The sequence below is a fragment of the Delphinapterus leucas genome, chromosome 17 (genome assembly GCF_059928025.1).
Source record: "Delphinapterus leucas isolate spDelLeu-1000000601 "Yukka" chromosome 17, BTC_Dleu_Yukka2, whole genome shotgun sequence".
NCBI lineage: Eukaryota > Metazoa > Chordata > Mammalia > Artiodactyla > Monodontidae > Delphinapterus > Delphinapterus leucas.
The window spans coordinates 10,164,643-10,173,593 of NC_143145.1; the positions used below are offsets into that span (position 1 = coordinate 10,164,643).

An 8,951-nucleotide genomic window follows, 5' to 3' on the forward strand; every position below is an offset into this window, starting at 1 on the left:
GAAATTGAAGAAAATCTTATTGGCCACTGAAATAAAGGGGCTACTTGATACGCAGTAGCAGAAAGCTTAGCAACGCTCTCACCTGCAGCTGTGTGGAAAGTAGAAAATATGCCTAATGTACTGGGTTATCTAGCTAAGACTGTTTCCAAGAAAAGTGTTGAAGATACTGCCAGGTTTCCTTTTGCTGCATATGGTAAAATGTGAGAGAGAGAGAGAGACAAACTGAGGGAAGGGCTGAAAACAAAAGGGAGAAAGGACTTGATGGTTTGGCAACTTCTCAGCCTTTATAGGTGGTAAAGGTTGCTAACATTTAGAAATGTCTTCTAAGCAAAGATCGAATCCACAGCATTTCCAGGAAAACACGGTCTAAAGATAAGGCCAAGGGTATGAGTCCATCTTGCGATGACTGTAGCCCCATGTGACAGCTTGACTGTCATGGGACACCTTGATCCAGAGGCACCAGCCTGCAGCTCCCAGGTTCCTGACCCACATTAACTGTTGTCTTAAGATGTAAAGTGCTGGGACTTCCCTGGTGGTCCAGTGGTTAGGACTCTGCACTCCCAATGCAAGGGGCCCGGGTTCGATCCCTGGTCAGGGAACTAGATCTCACATGCTGCAACTAAGATCCCGCATGCTGCAACTAAGATCCCACATGACACAACTAAGATCCCGCATGCCGCAACGAAGATCCCACGTGCTGCAACTAAGACCTGGCGCAGCAATAAATATTAAAAAAAAAAAAAAAAGATGTAAAATACTAAGTTTGGGGGGTAATTTGTCACACAGCAACGGGTCACTAATACATTGAGCTTCTGGAGAAGATGTCATGGGGAGGGGGAGATTTTTCACAATGAAAACTAAAAAGCATCTTTAGGAAAATCCTGAGGCCATGAGCAATGGAAGTAAATCTTCTTGCCACCAATGTGTTTTAAATACCATCTCTATTTTCTTTCACTTTTTTTGAATTTTATTTTATTTTTTTATATAGGAGGTTCTTATTAGTCATCTATTTTATACACATCAGTGTCTACATGTCAATCCCAATCTCCCAATTCATCCCACCACCACCACCCCCTGCCACTTTCCCCCCCTGGTGTCCATACGTTTGTTCTCTACATCTGTGTCTCCATTTCTGCCCTGCAAACAGGTTCATCTGTACCATTTTTCTAGATTCCACATATATGCGTTAATATACGATATTTGTTTTTCTCTTTCTGATTTACTTCACTCTATATGACAGTCTCTAGGTCCATCCACGTCTCTACAAATGACCCAATTTCGTTCCTTTTTATGGCTAATATTCCATTGTATATATGTACCACATCTTCTTTATCCATTCGTCTGTTGATGGGCATTTAGGTTGCTTCCATGACCTGGCTATTGTAAATAGTGCTGCAATGAACATTGGGGTGCATGTGTCTTTTTCTGTTTTTTCTGTCTGTTGAGATGATCATGTGGTTTTTAACCTTTAACCTATTAGTATGGTGTATTACATTGATTTTCTTTTCTTTCTTTCTTTATTTGGTTGCACCAGGTCTTAGATGGGGCTCCTGGGCTCCTTAGTTGTAGCATGCGAACTCTTATTTGCAGCATGTATGTGGGACCTAGTACCCTGACCACGGATTGATCCCAGGCCCCCTGCATTGGGAGTGTGGAGTCTTATCCACTGTGCCACCAGGGAAGTCTTGCATTTGTCTTTCTGAATTATGGTTTTCTCTGGGTATATGCCCAGTAGTGGGATTGCTGGGTCCTATGGTAATTCTATTTTTAGTTTTTTAAGGAACCTCCATACTGTTCTCCATAGTGGCTGTATCAATTTACATTCCCACCAACAATGCAAGAGGGTTCCCTTTTCTCCACACCCTCTCCAGCATTTGTTGTTTGTAGATTTTCTGATGATGCCCGTTCTGACTGGTGTGAGGTGATACCTCATTGTAGTTTTGATTTGTATTTCTCTAATAATTAGTGATGTTGAGCATCTTTTCATGTGCTTTTTGGCCACCTGTATGTCTTCTTTGCAGAAGTGTCTATTTAGGTCTTCTGCCCATTTTCTGATTGGGTTGTTTGTTTTTTACATTGACTCTCTTTAGATGGTGATTACCGAGGACAGAGACACATGGTGAGCTGGACGGTTGTTTCCAGCCAGACTCACATGGTCTTTCTTCCTGAGGAATTCAGTGGTGTCTTTTCCTGGCCAGTTGGAAACAAGAGGGGCAGGTCTCCCCTTATTTCTGGCCCTCGCTCCTTACATATTCTCTTCTAGATGAGGTGATAAGGACTCTGGGTTCCTCTCGGGCCCAGGTAATGGACTTGAAAACTCTCTCCTTCAGCTTTCTCCTGCTCTGACTCCCCACAAAACCAGCAATCATTCCCAGTGAAGCAGCACTGGCCAAGTTCTTTCAGTGGGGATTCACCAAGCTGCAAAGTCAAAGAGAAGTTCCTCTGAGCAGCCTTCCATTCACACCACCCTAGGGGCTCAATCATGGGCACACTGATCTACATATACCTTAAGAGAACTCCACGAAGATGTGTAGAAAGAGTATAAGGGAAGGATGGAGAGTATGTGAGGCTCCTTGCTCAGAAAACTATTCACAGGTGACCTTGCCCAACTCATTCTACCACACCTCCTTCGGTCACCTGCACTGTCCACAGATCCCCCCCTTTACGCTAAGCTGGAGACAGTCTGACTTCTGTCTTCTGCACCCAAACAGCTCTGACTGACACCCCAAGCCAGTGCTCTTCCTTCCCCTACAGCCCTGGCCAGCCATGTTGGAAAGCGGCCCATGTGCCCCTGAGAATCAGGCAGCCAAAGCTTTCCAAGAAAAAAACAAAAATACCTGAAGAGCAAGCAAAATATTCCAAATATCTTTAAGGATGTCTCTGGGGCTTTCAGACATCGCTGCAGACAATCACGACATGGCACTGGGTGGTGGCAGAAGCACCAGGCTCCTCAAGACTGAGACAACCCAGCCCCAAACATGCCTGGTCACTCATCCAGAAAGCTGCTGCCCATGCATCCTTTGTCCTCGTCTTTCCTCAGCCCGGGTCCTCGGAGCTGACGGCATTCACTCTCCAGTTTGAGGGGTCAGCACGCACCCCAAAAGGGATGGCAGTCTGGCCAGCCTCTGAGCTGTTCCCCAGACCTGGGAGGAACCAAGTTCCCTCCTCCTGACCTCAGGTCCATCCTGTGTTCCTGCTGGCAGCAGAGGCACGAGGCAGGGGGCTGGGTGTGTAAAACAGGTATAGTCAGGGAAAGGCTGGTAGTAAGGAGGTGAGGCTCACGGGACAGGGCACGGAGTGGAAGGAACCAGAAGGCTTTTCTCCTCACCTCTGGAAAGCAGATTTTAACATCACATTGAATTCAAATCCTGATTGCGTGACTTCACCTGTCCAAGTTGAGGTTTCCTTATGCGTAAACTGAGGATGAGGGTTCCTCCCTTGCTGGGTTGTTACAAGGACTAAATTAGATATTGTATATAAAGTGCTTGACACAGCAGCAGGTGCACAGTAACCCACCAAAGCATAGTAGCTGTTACTGGATATTGTTGCCTGTTCTTTGTGAGCATGTGCCAGTGGAGATAATTACGATAATCTTCCATATTGGGGTAGGATTTTATAATTTCCAACCCAGGTCACATACATTTTCTCCCTTGGTTCTGAGCCCTCTGAAGGAGATTTTATTGCTATTACTGTTCCCTCTTTATTAAAGAGAAAACTGAGAAGAGAGAGAGAAGTGGAGATGGGGAGGGGTGAGGAGAGGGATGGGACGCAAATGACTAATTGGTTTCCACCTACTCAGGGGTGGGCCATGGAGAGTGAACCACACCCTCAAAGAATTCAGGCTGTATGTGCCAATGTCTGTCCGATCCCAGGAAAAACAAGCCAGAAAAACATACCCAGAGGGGGTGGGCTATGGAAAAGGAATAACAGACAGTGGGATAGAGGCTCTAGACTCACATCCCAGTTTTGCTTCTTTTTCTTCAAGCCTCAGTTCCCTCATCTTCAAAATGGAAGGAACATTACTACCTAACAGATGGTAGTCCTCTGAGGATCAAGTGACACACTAGGGGTGAAAGGACCTTCTAACCATACAACAGTACCTATTTGTATTACTATTATTGAAGAGGGTATCTTGAAAACTTCTCTCCAGCTTCCATTCCCATCCTGTAAACTCTCAAACCACAGATTTCTCTATTCGTATTACTTCCACAGTATTTTATACTTCTACCAAACAACTGAACACATTGCATTGTTATTATCTACTTATATAATAGCTTCATTATCTATTGCCATCTGAGCCCTCCCTATTAGACTATGAGCACCAGAAGGCCAGGGCTGTGCCTTGCCACCATTATGTCCAGGGCTAGCCCAAGGACTAGCATACAGTAGGTATTCAGTAAGTGCTCACTATACAAAGAAATGAATGTGCCTCCAGGTTCTCTAACGTAACATCACTTTAGACAGATGAGAGGAACTCCAAGGGAAAGGCAAAGAAGAAATATTCTTCTCTCTCTTGGTCCCTTCATCTCTTCTCCATTTCATTGGGTCATACAAATTTAAAACAAGAATAATGCACAGCAAACTTCGAAACTAGTGTTTAAAAGAATGCCCTGAGTTTTTAGAGACCAAAGAGGAAAACAGACCACAGCAATCAAGGGCTAAGGGAAGCTGGTAAAGTTTCAAATTGGGGGAATAACTAGAGGCGGGAGATTGGAAAGCTACCATGGGAACCAATCCACAAGGCCAGAGGGCAGACTTCTGATGCTGAAATTGGCCACAGGGCCGTGTCCTGCTACAGACTTGTCATCACAAAGCCAGCTTAGCGTGACGCCAGGTGCTAAGCTAGCCAGCCATTGGTCAGAGTAACGTCAACCAGGAATGAAATAAATCTGGAGGGTAGATTCTAGCCAGAAACTTTGGCCAAGTATTTTTTATCTAGATAGAATAATTATCCTAAAATGGATTATTAGAGTGTTTTTTAAAAACACTCAAAGGCAAAAATTGACCTTTTAATAAATGGTGCTGAGATAATCAGGTAACCATGGGGAAAAAAATAAAATTGATCCATACCTCACACCATACACAAAAATAAATTCCAAATGGATCAGAGATCTAAATGTAAAAAATAAATAAAATCACACAAGTACTATTAAAAAACATGGGTGAGTTCCTTTACAACCTGGGAGTAGGTAAAGGTTTTCAAATTGTGACTCAAAATCCAAGTGCAACAAAAGAAAAGATTGAGGGAATTCCCTGACAGTCCAGTGGTTAGGACTTGGCGTTCTCACTGCCGAGGGCCCAGGTTCAATCTCTGGTCGGGGAACTAAGATCCTGATCCTCAAAGCTGTGCAGCACAGCCAAAAAAAAAAAAAGATTGAGCAATTTGACCACAGAAGAATTTTGTTTTAACTTTTGTGTGACAGAAACACCATAAAGAAAGTCAAAATGCTACTGACAAAGTAGGAGGAAACATTTGCAAACTTTATCACAGATAAAGGGTTAATTTCCCTGATACATACTCTTGAAAAAGGGCAGGGGAGAGACCAAAAGCCTGACAGAAAAATGGACAAACTTGAATAGACAGTTCACAAAGAAATATATAAAAATGGCCCTTAACCATAGGAAAAGATATTCAGCCTCACTCAGGATTGGGAAAATGCAAATTAAAACCACAATGAGATAACCATGTCCCTCCCACTGGAATGGCAAAGTTAAAGAGGATGACAACATATACTTTGGGCAAAGCTGTGGGGAAACACACAATCTAATACACTACTGGTGAGAATGCAAACTATCACAGCACCACTGAAGAGGATTTGGGCAATAGCTGATGAAAGTACATATGCATTTATTTACTTTTTGACCCAGCAACCCCGGGTCTAGGAATTTACCCTGAAGGTATCTCCAACACTGCAAAAATACATATGCACAAGGTTATTCACTGCAGCAGCATTTATAATTGCTAAATGTTGGAAACAAACTACCTGGGTTGCACAAGTGTTAAAAAAAAGAAAAAGGTTGAAATTACAGTACATGTACAAAATGGAGAGCTAGGCAGCTGTTAAAAAATTAAAAGTTTTAAAAATTAAAATGATTTCCAGAAGATGCAAAAGATTATCTATAGTATGCCACCTTTCATGTAAGAAAGGGAAATTAAAAGAAAAACCATATGTATCTGCTAACTCGAGAGAAAAGTATCACTAGAATACATCAGATACTGATGAAATTAGTTACACCCAGGGGTGGTGGAAATGGGATGGAAAGGACGGAAGGATGGGAAATAGAGTCAAAGAGATGGGGAATACTCGAGGAAAAAAAAAATCAAAAAGGTCAAGGGAGAAAATGCAAAATGGAATACAAATAGACATCAATGAACCTAGCTGTATGTCAAATAAATAACATAACCAAACTTAAGAAGGGCAACAAAAAGAACCCGGGTAAATCTTGGATACATTATTTTGACCAAATATCCTCAGGCTAAAGACAAAAAGAACTATAAACACATATTGAAACTCAAGTAGTGGGTTTGTTTTTCACAGTGGTATAGGTTAGCAATTCTACAGTGATATAATGTGTATTCTGGGATTAAATAAATAAGACTCAATATGCTCACTGTCAGAGAAGAGGGTTTTAAATATAGAATGGGGAAGCCTGGGATGAAACCACTGCTGCTGCATTAGAATTGGAGGTACAAGTGTGAAGTTGTAGTTTTAATAGAGAGGAAGAGATACAAACATACATATAGAGACATATATATACATATACAAGAAAGCAGGGGATTGTATTCTTTGGGACTTCCTAGATTAAACCAAATCAAATCAATTTCCTTATTGCAGGGTTCCTCAGGGTCCTTAATTCCTTAATGCAAACTCTGAATCTCCAGCAGGACAACAGAATACTCTACGGTTTCCACAATTACTTGACCGCGGAACCCTTTCCCATGGGGCATGACACGGGACTAGAGTTCATCCAAGAGTTTTGAAAGATGAGCAGAACCGGGTTGGAGGCCCCACCCCTGCCTAGCTAGGAGACTTGGGCAAGCTCCTTTCATCCGCAAAAAATGGGGCAAACATGATGAATTCTCAGCGGCATGGAGCAGGTTAAATGAGATCACACCCAGGCACCTTATCTGTTTTTCTCTTTCTCCTCTCTCCCCGATTCCCCCTCTCCTTCCCTCCTTCCTTTCCTCCAACACTCCCATCTTCTCTCCTCAGGGAGCCAGCTCCTGCTGCAGCCAGCTTCCAGACTGAGCCCCTCTTAGGACCGTGCAGAGAGTACAAACGAGCGGGTCCGCCCGCCTGAAAGCAATCAGCTTTGTGGAACTCTGTGGCCTTTTCTTTCCTCCTGAAACTGGTTCTGCCTGGGCCCAGCACCTGGGTGACAAGTTGGATTTGATTTAAGAAGCCAAAAGAAAAGGAAAAAAAAAAAGTGGAAGACGATTAGCGTGGCTTGCAGAAAATGATAAGCTGCTCACTGTGATCTTAAGGAGGTGGGCAATGGAGCAAGGGGAGGGCAGGAGTGCCCCCCCCTTCCCTGATGCTATTTTCCACATTGGGGCAAAGAGCTTCTCCCTCTTGGTTCAGCTTAGTCTCGGCTGGAGGGATTTGGGTCACGGGTTGCAAACTGAGCAGGCAGCTCAGATTGGTTGGAAAACCCCCAACCAATTTGAAATGAATTTAAAGTGAGTCAAACCCAGAGGAGCCCATGCCTTCTGAGACCTGGTGGCATGGCTGGAGAAGGGAGGGTGGAGATGACTCCACTGTGATTTCTGCTCATTTTAAAGGCTTCCCGGCAGGCTCAGCCTCCAAGCTCAGGGATTTCCCACTTGGGGGTGAGAAATCACTGGTGGGTCCCCCAGCAGCAGGACAAAGGGAAAGCGACCAGATTCGCCCAAGGGGCCAGGCAGAGGGATTTTAGTGACCAAGGACAATTCCATCAGCCCTCCCTCATGCTGTTCCTCACAGTGGTAATTATAAGTAATCATGAATAGTAATGGTAACAACAAGTAATCATAATAAATAAATAATGGTAATCAAAAGTAATAATAACAATAATGGTAAAAATAAGGGCAGCTATCTGTTGTGTGCCTTCTGTGTGTCAGACACTGCTCTGAGCACTATAGTGTGTGTATTATCCCATTTTAATCCTCATAGCAACCCTGCAAAAGAAACATTCACTTACTTAACAAGTATTTACCTATCGAATGCATTCTGTGTGCCACAAGCTGTGCTGTAGGTGCTGGCAATATCATAAGGAATTTACAACCGTGGAGGAGTTACTATCCCATTCTACAGATAAGGAAACTGAGGCTCAAAGAAGTAAAGCAAGTTTCGATCAAAGTGCTCCCATATACTTCAGCCAGTTAATGAAGGCACCACCACAAACCCCCCCACACACACACCTGAGGCTGCATATTGAAAAGTGGAAATGTTCAACAACTAGCAGACAGCACCCCAAGTACGAGCCTTTACAGGAAGTTATTTTCTTTCAGCAAGAAATTGAACATCTTTTCTCTCTTGAGGACAGGTTCTCTTGTTAAACAAGCACTGGTTTGTCTGTTACTTCATAAGTAAGCTAGTCCGCAAGTTTTCTGAGCAAGAGTTTTCCAGAGCAAATGTAAGCAGAGTCCGCCTCAGCATCTAGGGAAATAGATGGGAATAAAAGCGGACATGGGAATAAAAGGTACACTGAGGCACAACAGCATTAAGTAATTCTCCTCATTTGATCAGAATCACATCTAGGATTTCATCCATCCAGAATCACAAAGTGTTAGAACCAGAAAGGAAACTCATCCACCCCTGAAGTGCACCCTGTGGGTGCCCAGCCCCCGCCCTGCATTCACTGCTTCTTTTGGTAAGAAACCCCCATTTTCACAAGGACAGCCACACCTCCCTCTTACAGCCCCTTTACTGTAGAAAAGCCGGTGCCTGCCGTGCCAGCTCCAGTCAGGC

The 8,951-nt window shown here is 43.6% G+C and overlaps 1 non-coding gene across 1 annotated transcript; it reads left to right on the plus strand.

The window, feature by feature from the left end:
• Positions 1 to 526: 526 nt before the first annotated feature.
• Positions 527 to 599, plus strand: TRNAG-CCC (transfer RNA glycine (anticodon CCC)). The gene has a single exon. It is a non-coding gene; the product is annotated as a tRNA-Gly (tRNA).
• Positions 600 to 8,951: the final 8,352 nt, after the last annotated feature.